Source organism: Protomyctophum parallelum (assembly GCF_964188405.1).
Source record: "Protomyctophum parallelum genome assembly, chromosome: 12".
NCBI classification, from domain to species: Eukaryota; Metazoa; Chordata; class Actinopteri; order Myctophiformes; family Myctophidae; genus Protomyctophum; species Protomyctophum parallelum.
In genome coordinates this window covers 7,311,405-7,328,263 of record NC_139712.1, presented here as the reverse complement: position 1 = coordinate 7,328,263, position 16,859 = coordinate 7,311,405, and the positions used below count along the sequence as shown (strand labels likewise).

The window sequence follows — 16,859 nt, the reverse complement described above, 5'->3', positions numbered from 1 at the left end:
ATTTACTAAACTGGTAACTTACTCGGCTGCCTACCGTTGCTCGTTAATCAGGTCACACAATGGATGGACCACTGATATTTATCCAGCCAGGTCGGTGATTACTAATATCATTCATGCTGTGCAACACATGCTTTTGTAAGCGACGCTAAGGATTGTTTTGATCGATAATAATCCGTCATGTGCGTGCGCGCGTGCACTCTTTATTTGTGCGTGCAGCTGTGCACAGTGTTTCTCCCGCGTTTGGTTAAAAGTTGGCGTTCGAACTTTACAAATAAGTTTAGTATTCAACGTGCCGGGGACGCTATCATGCTGCGTTCACTCTGACGCTCTGTGTGCTGCCTGCGAGGGAACAACAGACACACAGCACATGAGCACAGAGTGCTAAAAGGGGGAGGGCCGAGGGCGGTGCGGTGGAAGCAAGGGGAACAGATCTTCAAGCTAAAATGCATCGAGCCTCGACACGTTGTAGGCTTGTAGATCTGCTCTTTTTGGCGAACGACACCGCCGTACTACATATATAAATGTAGGTATAGAACTGAAACTAATAGAATGTGTATTGCGGGATCAGAGCCTTAATTGTCTTTATCACGATTGAACGGTCAAATTCTGTAGTCACCAGTGCTACAAATTTAATTCTACAACTCGCACGGTGCTATTTTTAGTAGCATATGCGACTACCTAGTCGCACTGTCGAGCCCTGCCTGTGTATACATGTATGTAATCTGGCACCACTGCCGTATCAGGCACAATTTGCTGGGACGGTGCATACGCATCAAAAGTGGCGGGTTGGCTGGGACGGTGCGTACGGCGCAAAGTAACCACAGTATACCGCTAATCAATTTACAAATTACTATACATAATACATAGTATCTCAATGATGACGTAAAAAAGATGTGGATTAAAGGACCAGGCCAGAGTGTAATTGGTTTTCGGTGGTGACGTAATGATGATATATTTTAGTGTTGGGAGGATTAAAGGTAATGCTCCTATGTATACATGTATGTAATCTGGCACCACTGCCGTATCAGGCACAAGTAGTCATTACTGAGATTTGACAGTTTGTAGCGGTCGAAAGTACTTGCGCGCTCTGCTTGCTTGCAACAAGCAAGTATGCACTTGACAGAGTGCAGTTCTAGTTGATATTGTATTCTATAGCTATAGGTCCATATAGCCTAAATGCAGTATGGTTTAATGCTGTATAATTCACAGCTTTGTGCCATTCTTAATGAATAATCATCAATCAGTCAGTTCCCCATACAATGCTCCAGTCAGTCAGTTCCCCATACAATGCTCCAGTCAGTCAGTTCCCCATACAATGCTCCAGTCAGTCAGTTCCCCATACAATGCTCCAGATGACATTGAGAATAAGCTGCTGATGATGAGTACTACCATATAAGAGTTATAGAACAATATTTTTGTCATTCCAGCTGTTTTGAGGCATAGGTCTACCTGAGAAACATCCTTAGATTCTACATGCTAGGGGCACGGTGGCACAGTTGGTAGTGCTGTCGCCTCACAGCTAGAAGGTCCTGGGTTCGATTCCCGCTCGGGGCGCTGTTGGTGTTGGCGGCGTGTTTCCTCCTCCGCGTCATCAGTGCCCATACCCGAAGGCGGGGTTGGCGAAAGGGCCTTTCTGTGTGGAGTTTGCATGTTCTCCCCGTGTCCCCTAGGGTAGGTACCCTCACAAAAACATGCAGTAATCCTGGTCTCTAAACTGCCTCCCCCTGGCCAGCCGGGACGCCTGATGGAGGGGAAAGGAACTGGTTGGAATAACGTGCTCCTTCCACGCGCTACGTCCAACCAGGGAAACTCCCCCCTGTCAGGTGTAAAGGAGCAACTTGGACACTCAAGCATGAAGGAAGCATGAGTTAAGTCTGTTGCTCTCCCTAGGTTGGCGGAGGGTGTGTAGAGCCCAGGATCACATCACAGGATGATTGACACAGGGGTGAAAAATGCGTTACAAAATCGTGGGACAAAAAATATATAAATTTAAAAGATTCTACATGCATGTGGGTAAACTAAAAACATGGCATCAAAATATATTTCCTGTTTCCAGTTTGTATAGGCATTTTACAGTAACAGATCAGGATTAGAACATTTAGAAGTCTTGAAAAGAAAACTGTAAAGGGGCCTTGGAGCCTATTTTTACATATATTGGGGTCCGTATACCTGTAGACAATATGTGCAAATATGTAAATCCAAAAAGTAGGTGGACAATGGAGCAGGATTAACTTGAATTTTCTGCATTTGTATTAGCAAATCTCATGGATACATTTCATGGCTTTTGAGGTACCCCTGGTAGAAGAGTAGGAGCAGTATTACATGAGACTATAGCTATTTCCACCTATAACCAGTAAGACGCCTGAGGGTGAGAAGCGACTGCGTCATAAAGGGCGAGGTGGTGTGCACACATCCACCTGGGTGACTGCTGGGTGAGTGCTGGCACTTTGGCATGGGGGGTAAGATCAACATAATTATGGAATTAATTATGTACTGACCATATATGGAGCATGTCTTGAGTGTACTGGGTCTGATGAGGTCAGATCAACATATAGAATGTCAGAACAGGTCAGCTCCATATAGAACTAAGAAAATGTGCAAGTAATAATTTCGCCCGGTCCGTATGCACCGTCCCAGCCAACCCGCCACTTGATGCGTATGCAAATAAAACAGCAAATTTGTGCCTGGTTTGCTGGGACCAGATTACATAAATGACCATATTTCTTACGTCATCATTTAGAGCTAGTCATACATATACTATATATATAATCAGTCAAATAAAATAGCATATTGTGCCGTAAGAAATATGGTCATTTATGTAATCTGGTCCCAGCAAACCAGGCACAAATTCGCTGTTTTATTTGCATACGCATCAAGTGGCGGGTTGGCTGGGACGGTTTTTGGCGCAAAGTAACCACAGTATACCGCTAATCAACTTACAACTACATATATATAGTATATGTATAACTGCTCTCAATGATGACGTAAGTAATACAACATTATTTTTCTGGAGTGTATAAAAGTAACGGTAGTGTCAAAAAGTTAACCATAAAGCTTTACGTTAATTTCATTCAACATTATCAAAAAGTAGTGTGCAAAAACTAAGTCAAAGTTTTATTCTAGAAAGTGAAGATATATACTTTCAGACGGGACCACTGACCTAAAGAACTGACCTAAAGAACCACTGACAAATCCAACTACAGATTACGGAAGTATTTTAGATCATGTATATTTTAACAAAAATTGAAGTTAGAGACACATATTACTCTGATCATGATTTAGTATTAATATCACTATAGTCCAAGATGAAATACATTTAAAACAATTGACAATTTACAATAAATAATAAAATAATTATACTGTATAACATATTTTAATTCAGTTTATATACCTTTTTTTTCATCACATATCAATGATTTATTTTTCTTTGAAAAACTAGAAAGGGATCCAGAATATTTCTAAATTGATAAAAGTGTATTTCTTATATAGATAGAAACTTGAACCATACTTAATAATACTAGGTGTTTACATGCATTTAAGTAGGTAGGTAGCAAATAGTTACACCTAATAATTAGACATTTCAAACGTTCCTTCACAGAGATACTGAGATTCCACAGTTTATATTCCACAGCGCACTAGTTGGCCATTTATGGCCTACTAGTGTGCAACAAGCAATATGCACTCGACAGAGTGCAGTTCTAGTTCACAATAGAACCAAATATTGGCATCCTGGTTGCTTTAGGGGCAGAGAGCACTGAGGGGGAAGGTGCCCAAACCCCATAAAAGCGCACCGTTTTGGGGTGGTCTTTTTGTGTGGGTCCCTTGTGCCATTTCAATTCAGAAATACCCAACTAGTATGTTTCACAATAACTTGGCCTGTGTCATTGGAATTGACCCACCTTCAGGGTAGGTGTTTTTTGCAGTGGGGATCACTTCATGGATGGATTTAATGACTTTTGCAGTAAAAGTAAAACGTCTGACCATCCATTTCATGAAGAGGACATCTTAAAGATATGAAAGAACAATGTCACATTTTTTTGATAAATAGTAGGACCAAAATTCCAAGTGAATGTTGCTCAGAAAAGTTAACTTTTTGCTATTTCCGCCTATTTAAGTCCTTATATAAAAGGCTGCTGCTTCACAATATAACCAAATATTGGCATTCTGATTGTTCTGGGATGTAGGCACACTACCTGGGGAGGCATACTGTTGTCCGACGGGGCATAGGCCCGACACTGCGCTGGGGGTCGGGAGAGGGTTGCGGTTAGGTTTAGGTGTCTGCCCCGGGGGAGGTTAGGGTTAGGGTGAGGGTTTGAGAAAGGTTGTCGTTCGGACCAATGCTCCGTCGGATCAAAGTACTGCACTCCACTACCTGTAGACAATTTGTGCAAGTATGATGTAAAAACAAACAGCAGGTAAAATATTACAGAGAATTCTCTTGGAACGATCTCTTTCAGATAGACGTTTTTTATTGCCTACTGTATGTGCTGAGTAACTTCATGGATCAATTTCAACCCTTTTGCAGTAAAAGTAAAACTCGGGACAATCCATTTCATGAATGGGACATCCTAAAGATATGAAAAAAACTATGTCCCGTTTTGTTATACCTCGGGGAGGGGTATAGTCAACTTTTGGGGCTTTTGTTCCTGCACTAAAATGTCAGACATGGACAAGTCTTGCCGCGGACACGTGTGTCCATCAATGTACGGACATGTTGATGACCCCTGGAACAAACAGACAGGCAATTAACCAGGATTAGGCGCCAGTACTGGGATGCATGCAGTATATTTATTAGGCATAGTAACAGAAATCTGTTTTGAGCATATAAATACAATATTTTTTTAATTATTATTATCCTGCCTGAGGGGGGGGGGGGCACAGTGTGTGTGCAGAATTTGGCATCGACCGGGTTAACGGTGCTGGAGATTAGCTGCTCACGGACACACACACGGACGGACGGACACACGGACGGACGGACGGAGTGCAAAACATGCCTCGGCCTGGTGGAGACAAAAAGAAAGCTGTTTAGTACAGTGGGAAGAGGGGGGTATCATGCACCCCCCGGAAATATACTTATAATCAGTGTTTTATTATTGGAAAAAAATGTGCTGAAAATGATGAGCTATGATAAAAAGTTGTCAAAATGTCCCACCTACCTCAAAACCCCCTTTTTGGTATATGGCTCTGGCGAAATTGTGTAAAGGCGAATATTAATTCACTAAAATTACATAAATAGTCTGAAATTTGTCATGGAGTATCCTAACACATAGGGGTAAGTATAATAATAGGATTTGGGGGGTTGCTACCATTATATTTTTAAATATGACCTACATTATCCCCAGAAAAACAAAAAAAGATGCTGTCCGCTTGACTAATAATAACAAAGATGGTTATTTTCCAACACATTATGGTGAAAATCACTGCCTCACTTGTATATAGAAAACCTCCCATATCCCTAAGCTTCATTTTGAAGCCAAAACTCTGAACTATACCTCAAATCGGTGAAAAGTGTATATTCAGTCAGTATCAGCTATACATTTGGAATAAATTAATGAATGACTGAGTTTGAACTGACTCCACATTATGGAACATTTCTTACTTGAATAAGCAATGTTAAAAAGTTGGAAAAGTGTCCACAAATCTACAATTTGTATGCAAATGTGTACCTCCATTATCAAAATAATCGATTTTCACTATATATCTCAGCCAATACTGCACTTAAATGAACAAATAAGGTGTATAGACCTATGTTTTGAGTGAAACTATTTTTAAAGTGACCATATGTGCCCGTGGCATGCTGGTGTGCAAATCAGTACCGATTCAATCAATTCCTCTATCTCGTTGGCTTCTTGTCCGCATGCTTTCCAGTGTCAAGGAGATCAAGCAGTGAGGTTGGTATAGGACTGCACCACAGGACACACTGGATTAAAAAACTATTTGGTTATCAACCATCCCTGCCCTTCATCATATGGTTTTGGTTTTTCCACCATAGCTTCATAAGCTCGCTTGTATAAGGCAACAGTGGCTGTCTTCAGAGCAGAGTTGATAGATAGATAGATACTTTATTTGTCCTTTCGGAAATTTGTTTTGTGTCAGTCATCAGTCATCAGGATATACATAAAACATATGCAAACAAACAGATCACACAGTACATAGACAATAAAGAAACAATGCCAACAGAAGGCCACCAGTCATAGTTCCAAGAGGCATCACATCACACTTTATGCATCGAACTGAGACGGGGCCTGCTTGTTCATCAGTCCTATACTTATGGGAACAAACGATCTTGAGGCCCTAGCCTGCAGGGAAGGTACCATATACCTGCTGGACACGCTGATGATTTTATGGAGTTTGTTCTTATTAACCAATGATAATGAGCCATACCAGAAAACAAAACACAATGTCAGTGCACTCTCCAGTCTCCACAAAGGATCGATAAAAAAGTGCCATAATATTTTTTTCGACGTTATACTGTCTCAGTCTGCGCATAAAATGCAGCCTCGGCTGACCTTTCTTATACTGTAGATGGAATGAGTGTTGGAATTCCATGTCAGCTTGGAATCAATCGTTGTACCCTAGTACTTGTATTGCTCCACAATCACTACCCCATCCCCACCAATGACTATTTCCTAGTGTGCATGAGGTCAAATATGACCTCCTTAGTTTTTTTGATATTCAGCTGGAGGAAGTTACTCCTGCACCAACCGGCAAACTCGTCCACTGTTCTTTGATAGCTAATCTCATCAGTAGTTAGTTAATAGTTATCTGCACGCTCAGTTAGTAGGACAGAGCATTATGGATCAGGAGATAGTGAAGCCAGTACCAGCCAGTAGACCAACGTGCCTTCTTGTCAATCTGAATAGGCCTACCCACAGTGGCACAAAGGACATTCACTCAGAAAAGAAGATAAAGGTCATTCAAAAAGCAGTTATCAGCACTGTTAGTAGGACAGAGCATGATGAGTCAGGAGATAATTAATTAATCAGTGGAAAGAGTTGTTTTACTTAAGTAAAAGTACCAATAGGCCTACTGCAATTTAGTATGTAATTGAAAATGCACTTTAGTAAAAGTACAAAAGTATCTGCATCAAAATGTATTTAAAGTAGGTCTACTAAAAGTAAAAGTATACTCATATTGCAGAATGTCCCATTTCACAAGTTCAAAATGTGTAGAAAACCTATTGAAAATAGCCGATCGACAAGCTCGCAATGCGTAGATCGTAGAGACCTGCGGATGGAGTTTTTTGTCACCCGCAACCGCAAATTCATTATCCGCCCGCTGTCCAACCGCATTAATGATATCCTATTTATATTAAAAGTTATTAGTTATAGTAAAAGTACTTAGTTACTTTCCACCACTGGATATAATACAGCACAGTACCAGTCAGGTTAAGCAGACTGTGACTGTAATCAGTAACATAACAGTACTAGCCACGTGTCGTACCACTCTATCATGGCTGTATACTGTAGGTAGACATTATTCAGCATATGCTTAATACAATATTTACGCTTTTTTAGTTGCCGATGAGACAGGAATACATCGCAACAGTGTGTTTATTCATGTAATTGTGGCATGGCTATTAAAAAGGCATTTGATTCAAACCTTTATTTCAGGGGAATCCAATTGAGACCAAGGTCTCTTTTTTCTCTGTATACAAAGAACAATTACAGCAATGATTTTACATACATGGCAAACACTAACACACAAAAGGATTATGATACAAAAACACACACCAGAAAACAGAATCAGGATCTCAAAAACACATTATTACAAAAAGCAGGTGCATACTAGTGTACGCCTTCTTCTAGTGTGAGGTCAGTTAAAAATCTTTAAAAAATATCATATGAAACAATAAGGACATCCAGCTTCAACTTGTGTTGACAGATATTCCTTAGACGTGGAGCATGTATCCCTGAAGGCAGTATCTCCCAGTTTGGAATTTGACAACTATCAACTAGAACTGAAGGCGCGCGTGCACGCACGCACGCACGCACGCACGCACGCACGCACGCACGCGCACACACACACACACACACACACACACACACACACACACACACACACACACACACACACAGTGTGTGTGTGTGTTTCACAGCTGTTTCACATGGGGTGGACTCTGTTTGGTCAGAGGTAGGAGTGGTTTGCAGGGTATATAAGAATGAGCGAGCCTCCTATCCTTAGTATCCTCACGTCTCTTCTTGTGACACCACACCGACACGACACGGTAAGTCAAGGAATACTTAGAATCCATAGATTGCCTATATAGATCTATGGATTTCAATCTTTAATGGATTGTGAATATATATATATATTTTTTTTAATGTTCACTATATTATTTTATTATTTCAGAAGATTTTCTAAAGATTTATTTTTCAGAAAATAAATATTTTCAGACATAACTTTTATGACAGATTGAACATATAGCATAGTTTTTCATTCACTTTGATAAAATATTGTCTTTTCTTTTTTTTCAGCAAACTGAAGCAAATACTGACTATATACGGTAGGCCTATGATATGTCTTAATCATTTCACCATAAATGTATGACTATTGACAAATATTAATATCATTGTCTGACAGTTATGTAACAAGTAAAGGCCAATTCATGTTTTGACAATAGGTGTCACATTAAAGTCACATTAAATGTATAGGGTAGTGATTTTCTTTGTTTAAAATAAGTGCTATTCCTCCATACTTTAACCTATAGAAACTCAATAAACAATTAAAAAAAAAACACCTTACCTTACTGTGTGTAGACATGCATTATTGAGATCTTTACATTTTAAATACTAGCTAGTACTTTCTGTACTGCTTTTCAATGTGTTTTCAATGTGTGATTTTCTGTGAACACGTACTTTCCCAGCTGGCCGATCTGAAGCAGCAGTCCTCTGTCCAACACTCCTAGAAGGAGAGCTCACCCAACCCCACCCCCAACTGCACTGTCTATATCTACACCCCCCTGTTATGGTCAGTGACAGGTCAATTTGCTATAGAAACTGAAATAGTTAATTTGATTTATTTTGAAAAGCCATATAGAGCACTGAAGTCTGCCGTCAATATCGGTAGAGGGCACAAATCCACGGGTTCATGTACTTTTTATTTGCATTGTAATACCCATAGGGGGATTTTAAATCATAATAACTGAGAGAAAACGCTATTGTTACTGCTACTGAATTAGTTTTCACTAGAAACAGTCTGTTCATAGAAGACACAAATGTTGACAAAGGTTTAAATGGTGTCACTGATAATCTCACAGTTCATACAACTGAAATGAATGTGATTATTTAACTAATGATGTTAAAAAATATATAATATATATGTAATCTTGTTGATTGAAATTATTAGTTTGTTTATTTATTTGAACCAACAATTAAACAGCAGCAAGAGTTCCTGACATGTTGGTTGAATCCATCTTTTAGGTCGCACTTGAGAATCACTCTCACCGTAGCTGCTGAAGAATTCTGCAAACATGGGGAATTCGAATTCGAATTCGGAACCGGAACCGGAGGAGAGACCAGCAGAAGACACAGATGACCTGACATGCTACAGGTGTTCTATTCCTCTTCCTCGATGCTCCTCGTTTCACGATTTTATAGAAACAACAAAATATGGCCAAGACGTGTATGAGTTTAACAATGGTGCATTCTACAGACCAATAGAACCAATATGTTACACAAAATATACGTGTGGAAGTTGCATGGATATAATAGAAGCGGAGAGAGAGTTGAGAGCAGCGGATCGACTGATTTGGCATCTACAGGGGCCTGGCAACCGCTTTTGACACCGCGTCGACAGCGGGGGATGTGAGAAGTGAAGAGATTTAAAACACAACAAGAGTTCTACCTAATAAGTAAAAAAAAAAAGCCCAAATTGATTAAATAAATTAATTAACAGGCTGCATTATTGTCATCTGTGGTGGTCCGCTATACTGTAACTGCCTCTGTGTCAGTTTCAGTGCAGTAGTTTAGGTAGGAACCACGATTATGTCTTGTCTAGATACTTCCTTAATGTAAACGAAGTCCACACCCACAACACCAGATGGAGTGCAACAACAAACCATGTACAACCCAGATTCGACACAAACAAGGGACTAAATTATTTTCGCTCCTATGCCACCAAAATGTGGAACGCCCTGCCAACAGTCATTAAGACATGTAAATCCCTTGACTCCTTCAAAACCGCTCTCAAAGGGCACCTACGGACGGCTGCAATTCGAAACTGGCCCCTGTAAAATCTGAATCCGCCCCCCCACCCCCCCCCCCCCCTTTTCCCCTCACTGTATATGTATCTTTTCCCTTTTTCTCCTTTATGATGAATCCCTGTTCTGTTCTTTAACTATATAGAAGTGTCTATTTGTATGTCTCTAAATGTTTTGATGAATTGAACAAGATGGACCCTGTTGTAAACAAGTGTAATGCTTAACTGGGTCGTCCACTCACAGTTAACAGTCTTTGTATTGAGTTTGTGCTTGAAATGTACTGTAATTCTGCAAACTGTTAATAAATATTTCAATCAATTAATCAATCAATTCTCTAAAGCGGAACTATTGTGTTCCGAGTCGTTCGTTTCCGCCCGGACATATTTAAGATTATATTTAACCGTCTTCCTGCCATTGCCGAAGCCCTTCGGCAATTGAAGCATTAATTTGATATTAACGCTTGCTGCCATTGCCGAAGCCCTTCGGCAATTGCCCTTTATTAGTGCATATGATTGATCAAGCCATAATGCTACTCACGTTAGCCGGTTAGCTAGCACTGTTGTTAGCACTGCACTGGATCGTTCATATTAATTCACCGTCGCCATAAGAATCCATTCTATCCGTTTCTTTCAATCGCCTGTATCTCCTATTCCTTGTCCCAGATGGCATTTTTGGTCAAAACAGCGTTTCTTTGACGGCACGAGCCGACGTTGTGGAGTGCAAAAATGTACCGGCATTTTTCGATCATGTAAACAAAGGTTGTCTTGGCAACGTAAAGCTGGCAGGGATAAGCTCACTTCCGGTTGAGGCAAAATGTGGCTTTTCAAAATAAGAGCTCAAATTAAAAAAATGCTGGCATGAATTAGGTCCTAATTTCTCAATAAATGGCAGCAGTAAAAGGGTTAAGATAATATATTATATTTAAGATTATATTTAAGATTATTTAATTTAAGAGGATGTATAAAAAATGACATACTTAACTATTACAGAGTGGAGGATGAGGCACATTGATTGTCTCGGGCTATACTTGATTATACTTAATTATTGTTCTTATATATATGCATGTACGTGTGCATGTATGTATGTATGTATGGATGCAGTAACACTTGGATTATATGTTTATTGTAATTACTTATTGGTGAATGTTTAAGATGGGGGTAGGAGTAAATAAGTTTTTACTTCTTCCTACTCCTTTTTGAACTTCAGGTGCAAGACCAATGATCACATTGTTGTCATTATAATTTTCATAATCAAATTAAAAATATATATATATTGACCGCCGCAGCTGGTAAAATAAACATGCATAGAAGTGGAGTTCTTAAAATACAAACGGGCGTCAGAAAATGTAGAAATGCAGGCAGATGAAGCTCTCGCGAGTTGTGACCTTTAATGTCCAGAGAAGGAGCCGGCCCTATGGCGGCCCATGAGCTCAGGAGCTCATGGGCCTCAAGTCCTGTACTGACCAGTCACTGACCGCAGCACTGCCCTGTATACTGACCAGTCACTGACCGCAGCACAATGCCAGCTTTGAGCCTTTGACTGAACTGTCTTCACAGATACAATGACAATAGTCCAGTGGCGTGCACAGATAGACACTATAGGGGTGCTATAGAGCACCACCTGCCCTTTTCCCTCTGGACAGCAATGTGCCCTTTTGGAAATCAAAACAAAACAATCCTTTTTTGTACAGAGTACAGTATGTGGACCATGGTGACATTGATCAATTATTTATACAAAAAAAGCTTCTAATATATTAGTTATGCCCCAAAATCTATAAATCTCACACCATTAACCCATTCTGGGCGGGAACACCTTTTGGTGTTTTAACTAAGCATTATATTATACCTTAGCTGTTGAAAAATAGCTCATAGCGCGCCACGAGCTTGTAGGTCTGCTATTTTTGAAAAATCGAAGAACGACTGACATAGAAACATAGCTTTTTCAGAAAACTGTCAGGATGTAGAAGACATTTTTAGAATCAAAATGGGTTAAGGCAACCGGCCGGTTCCACACGCTGCACAAGGTGCCCTTTTTTCACTTGAGCACCTGCCCCTCTAAATGTCTGTGCACGCTACTGACAATAGTTGTTACAGAGCAGAGGTGAATACATTGGGTGGAGTTACTTGCAGATCAAAGCATCGGTGGTCTTCTTATACTGTCTCCATATACAGGACATTACAATACATATGCAAATGGTTTATCCAATCTTACTACTACTACTAGCAGTCAGTTGAATTAGACATTGTATGGTTGAACATTATTGAATATGAATAGGGTTTAGGCACTATACCACAAAGGCTTACGGAACAAGAGCAAAGGGAAAAATAAGTTGAAGAGAAGTATAGTAGACCAGGCAAACTATCCGCTATTAAATCCCTAATCGATTGGAATTATCACGGGTGATAGCTATGGTACTCACCATATTATAACAAGGTTGGATGCTATTTTTCAATAGCTAAAGCATAACACGATGCTAACACCAAAATGGGTTCCCGTTCAGAATGGGTTAATTGAGAAATCGTTGCAATTTATGTCGCGACAACGACATGGTATTTTCCCCTTGAAAACCTTGAAGAAATACATAGCATACTATACTTATAGGGAATAGGGACACTAGGGCTCATGTGGTTATACTATATATGTGTGTCCTTCCTGGGATTTGAACCCAGGTCTCCTGCGTGGGAGACACCAGTTGACAACACCAGTGATCTAAAACAGAATGTCTGCTTAAGTAGGGAAGATTTTGTGTTTTCTGCTCCAGGCAATATACCGCTTGTTGTCAACCAGTAACGGTTCCTCTGCGTCCCTGGGCTGTGAGCTTGTAGATTGTCAGTTTACGACTGTACGTTGTCACCTTCAAAGTCTATCCACTGGACACACACTGATCTGATTAACCCATTCTGACCTGAGATCAGATTAAAGAGTGTAGTAGTGCATTGGATGGTATAGTCACTCCTCATAGAGGCTGTTTGGAAAACTGGCAGTTGATATTTCTCAGTGAGTGTCAGTAATGATTTAATAGCATTGGAATCGGAACGATAGGAAAAGATCGTGGAGGCATGTGGAATTAGTGTGAACGAACGGCGTCATGAATTTAGTGCTTTGAGGACGTGACGATTGTTTTCCATCTTTACAATACTACGTGGTCGTCACAGATTGGTTACGGAGGACTTGATTGTTGCTGTTGATTGATAGACAGCCAATCGACGTGAAGACTGCATTGGCTTTAGTCAGTGGACGAACTACTGTAAGCAGATAAAAGCCTATACAGTAAATCAGTGACACCGTTTCAGTTTTCCAGTCATAAAACACGTCACAGACTGTCACCTCAACTGATCTCAAGACAAAGTCATAGTATTAATTATTAATGATTAATCTTTTTCTTTTTTTCTTCTTAAAATTGCTAAATACAATGCACCAAATACTCATTGATCATATTGATCATTTACATTGCAAAACGATTCGATACAATGTCAAACGATACGAAACTATATTATCCATTTGCATTTCGATATACTTTAATTTCGATTTTTTTAAATTAAAATCGATATTTCGATACAGTTACTACATCATTACACCCCTATAGTTAGTAGCGTAGCACAGTATACAACAACACAGTCAATATACGGGCCTGTGACATTTCTTACTGTCACTGTTCATACTGTATACTAAACCCAAGCGTTTAGGTTATAAAGACTTATTTGTAACACTTTTTAAACGTGTCACAGTGTTTAGATTATAAACAGAAGAACATGTTTAATCGCCTGTAACACTTTTTTAAACACATAAACGTGTTTAGTTTTTACAATCAAAGTCAGTCATATTATAGGTGTTTAGAATTTTAACACTAGGTGTTCTCGTGAGGTGTTTGAGTGAACTCGTGTTCTACTGTATTTTATGACCATTAATAAACACTTGGCATTTTATTATTACATGGTGTTTAGGTTTAAACGCGTCACATGTTCCAGGGATTTACAGATAAGTGCACGTCCACATACTGCAAAGATACTGTAAAGATGTTCATAGCAGAGTGAATAGTGTCGGGCTGGCTGGCCAGTGATGCCCAGTCCAGTGTGATGTATATAGATTATAGACCCAGGCCTGGCATGCCTCACATGGGTGGCATTCCCCCCTCGTGCCAGATCACGTTACCATACTGCTCAACTTGGGCCTGTGTGTGTCAGTGTGTGTGTGCGTGAGTGCATGTGCATGTGCGTGTGCGTGTGCGTGTGCGTGTGCGTGCGCACGTGTGCATATGCGGACTGAGAGCAGTTTCTTTACTGTCAGCGTTTCAGTGCAGAGTTTGCTGTTGAAATTACACAGCTGAGTGATGCTGTTTAAAGTTTCACTCAGTTTAGAAAGACTTTGCTGCTGATGGAGGTTGGTTGTGTGTGTGTGTGTGTGTGTGTGTGTGTGTGTGTGTGTGTGTGTGTGTGTGTGTGTGTGTGTGTGTGTGTGTGTGTGTGTGTGTGTGTGTGTCGGGGTCTTCAGGGGGCACAGCTGCCTCCCGTTCCCCCCCCCCCCAATACCCCTCGCGTCATGTAGAAACAGGTGCGGACGAGACCCCCGCCCTCAGTTTGCTGTAGCACGCCAGCGCTTCTGTATACAGCCCCACACACACGCACACACACACACACACACACACGTACACACACACACACACACACGTACACACACAAAACGGCACAGGTTAATCTCCAAAGAGCTGCCCCCCCCCCCTCAGTAACATCTCAGTCCGCAGGGGGCTGAAGGGAAGGGGAGGGGGCCGTCCTGCAGGGTAAGTGCAGGCCGTCAGAGGGTCAGGCTGTATGTGACCGTGATAAACCAAGCCTGTTGTTGACCCTGTTGTTTTTGGCCGGGGGGTGACGTGGTCGTCATTGCTGCAGGGTCATCCCGGTGTGTGTGTGTTAGGGCATTAACGACTTGAGATTTTTCCCAGTCGACTTGTCGGACAGTAAAGTATCGATTTATCGATTTATCGTTTCTGGCGGCGGGGGGGGGGGGGGGGGGGGGCGGACGCGGACGCGCGGGGGGGGGGGGGGGGGGGATTTAACAGGGGCGGGTGGAGCTGCCCATAGAGTTATGGAGCTGCCGCGCGCTCAAATACGGAGCATGTCAAACATAGCACTGCGCATTCAGTGGCCTCTCCAATATGACACAGTCACAGTGCATGTATCATCTATATCAGAGGTTCCCAAACACCGGTGCCGGTCCGCGGGACACGTGGCACTGGTACGCAAGAGGGGAATTCTAAGTTTTGCGTCGTTTAAAAATGTCCAATCTTTGTATCTTTAGCAGCAGCAGCTGTAGGCTATTTTGTGACGATCACGTTAATGAAACCAAACGCTACACGCGGTTCCGGTACAGGATTATTATTTCATGTGAATCATGTCAAAATGAAAAGATGATGTTATCCAGGTAAAGTAGTGGTATTGGCACACAGCGCAGCAGCAGCACCGAGAACACAATAAGAGATATAACATTATTATTCTCCTCCTCCTCCTCCACAACTCGATAACGTTCTCATTTGTTACTCATTTTCTGAGCCATGCAAATAAACAACAACCCGCACTGACCGGAGACGGAGAGGTTCATGTGCGCTGCGCGTAAAGCTTAGCCAGAAACAGACAGTCATTGCGTCAGCATGAATGTAGCCTCGGGAACCCAGACGTTATATTTCCAGCACGGAGGTGAGGGGGATATCGTTTGGGGGTAACGTTTGCGTGCTTCTATCTGTTACTTCTCTGACACAGCGCTGCAGTTCAAACAGACTTCAGCCAGTCTCAATAGTGGGACACCGCGCGCTGAGAGCCACATAGCCTACACAGCTGCATTTGGTTTTTAATTAAGGGCGCGTTCTGAATGCAATGAAAAAAGGGGAGGAAAAAAAAAAAAAAAAAGCTCAACTTTCGACTCGCGCTGCTGCCAGTCGACTCGTGACTCGTTTATCGATAAATCGATAAATCGATTTTTTGATGAATGCCCTAGTGTGTGTGAGTGTGTGTGCGTGCGCGTGTGCGTGTGCGTGTGCGTGTGCGTGTGTGTGTGTGTGTGTGTGAGTGTGTGTGCGTGCGTGTGCGTGTGCGTGTGCGTGTGCGTGTGTGTGTGTGCGTGTGCGTGTGACAGTGCAACACAGATTACTTTTATATAATAATAATAATATACAATGGCATTGCAAGACTAAACAATGAAAAAAAAGAACAGAAAAAAATATATTAATTAAGTAATTAAGTAATTTTGCAATAGTACTACCATGGGTCAAACGAGTTAACACTGTCCTTTGCGTTGTTGACACGTTGAAATCAGGGAAAAACTAGAAAAAGTGCCCTTCTGGGCACAGGTCTCCACCAGGATAGGAATGTAGGACATTGCAGCTTGCCTTCATCTGGTGGTTGGATAAAAGGGCAACAAAAGTAAATCAGGATGGAGTCTGAGAAATCTGAAAGATCGGTTTCGTTGAATGGCTCTAGAGAGACAGTGTACCAATTTGCGTGATGTTTGGTCAAAATCTGTAGGTGTACTGTGCAAAAACGTGTTTTGCACAAAGCGGCCTCCTGGTGGCGCTATAACAGGCCGTTCTGGAAAGTTTGGGGCAGAGGTTCATCGTTGGCATCCAGGGAGTGTGTGTGCAAAATTTGGCATCGACCGGGTTAACGGT

At 41.4% G+C, this 16,859-nt stretch overlaps 1 long non-coding RNA gene across 1 annotated transcript; it reads left to right on the top strand.

Annotated features, from left to right (window-relative positions):
* The first annotated feature begins 8,193 nt into the window (after positions 1-8,193).
* LOC310867943 lies at positions 8,194-10,443 on the top strand. The gene is made up of 4 exons (XR_014570042.1): positions 8,194-8,227; positions 8,478-8,506; positions 8,867-8,970; positions 9,423-10,443. It is a non-coding gene; the product is annotated as an uncharacterized lncRNA (long non-coding RNA).
* Positions 10,444-16,859: the final 6,416 nt, after the last annotated feature.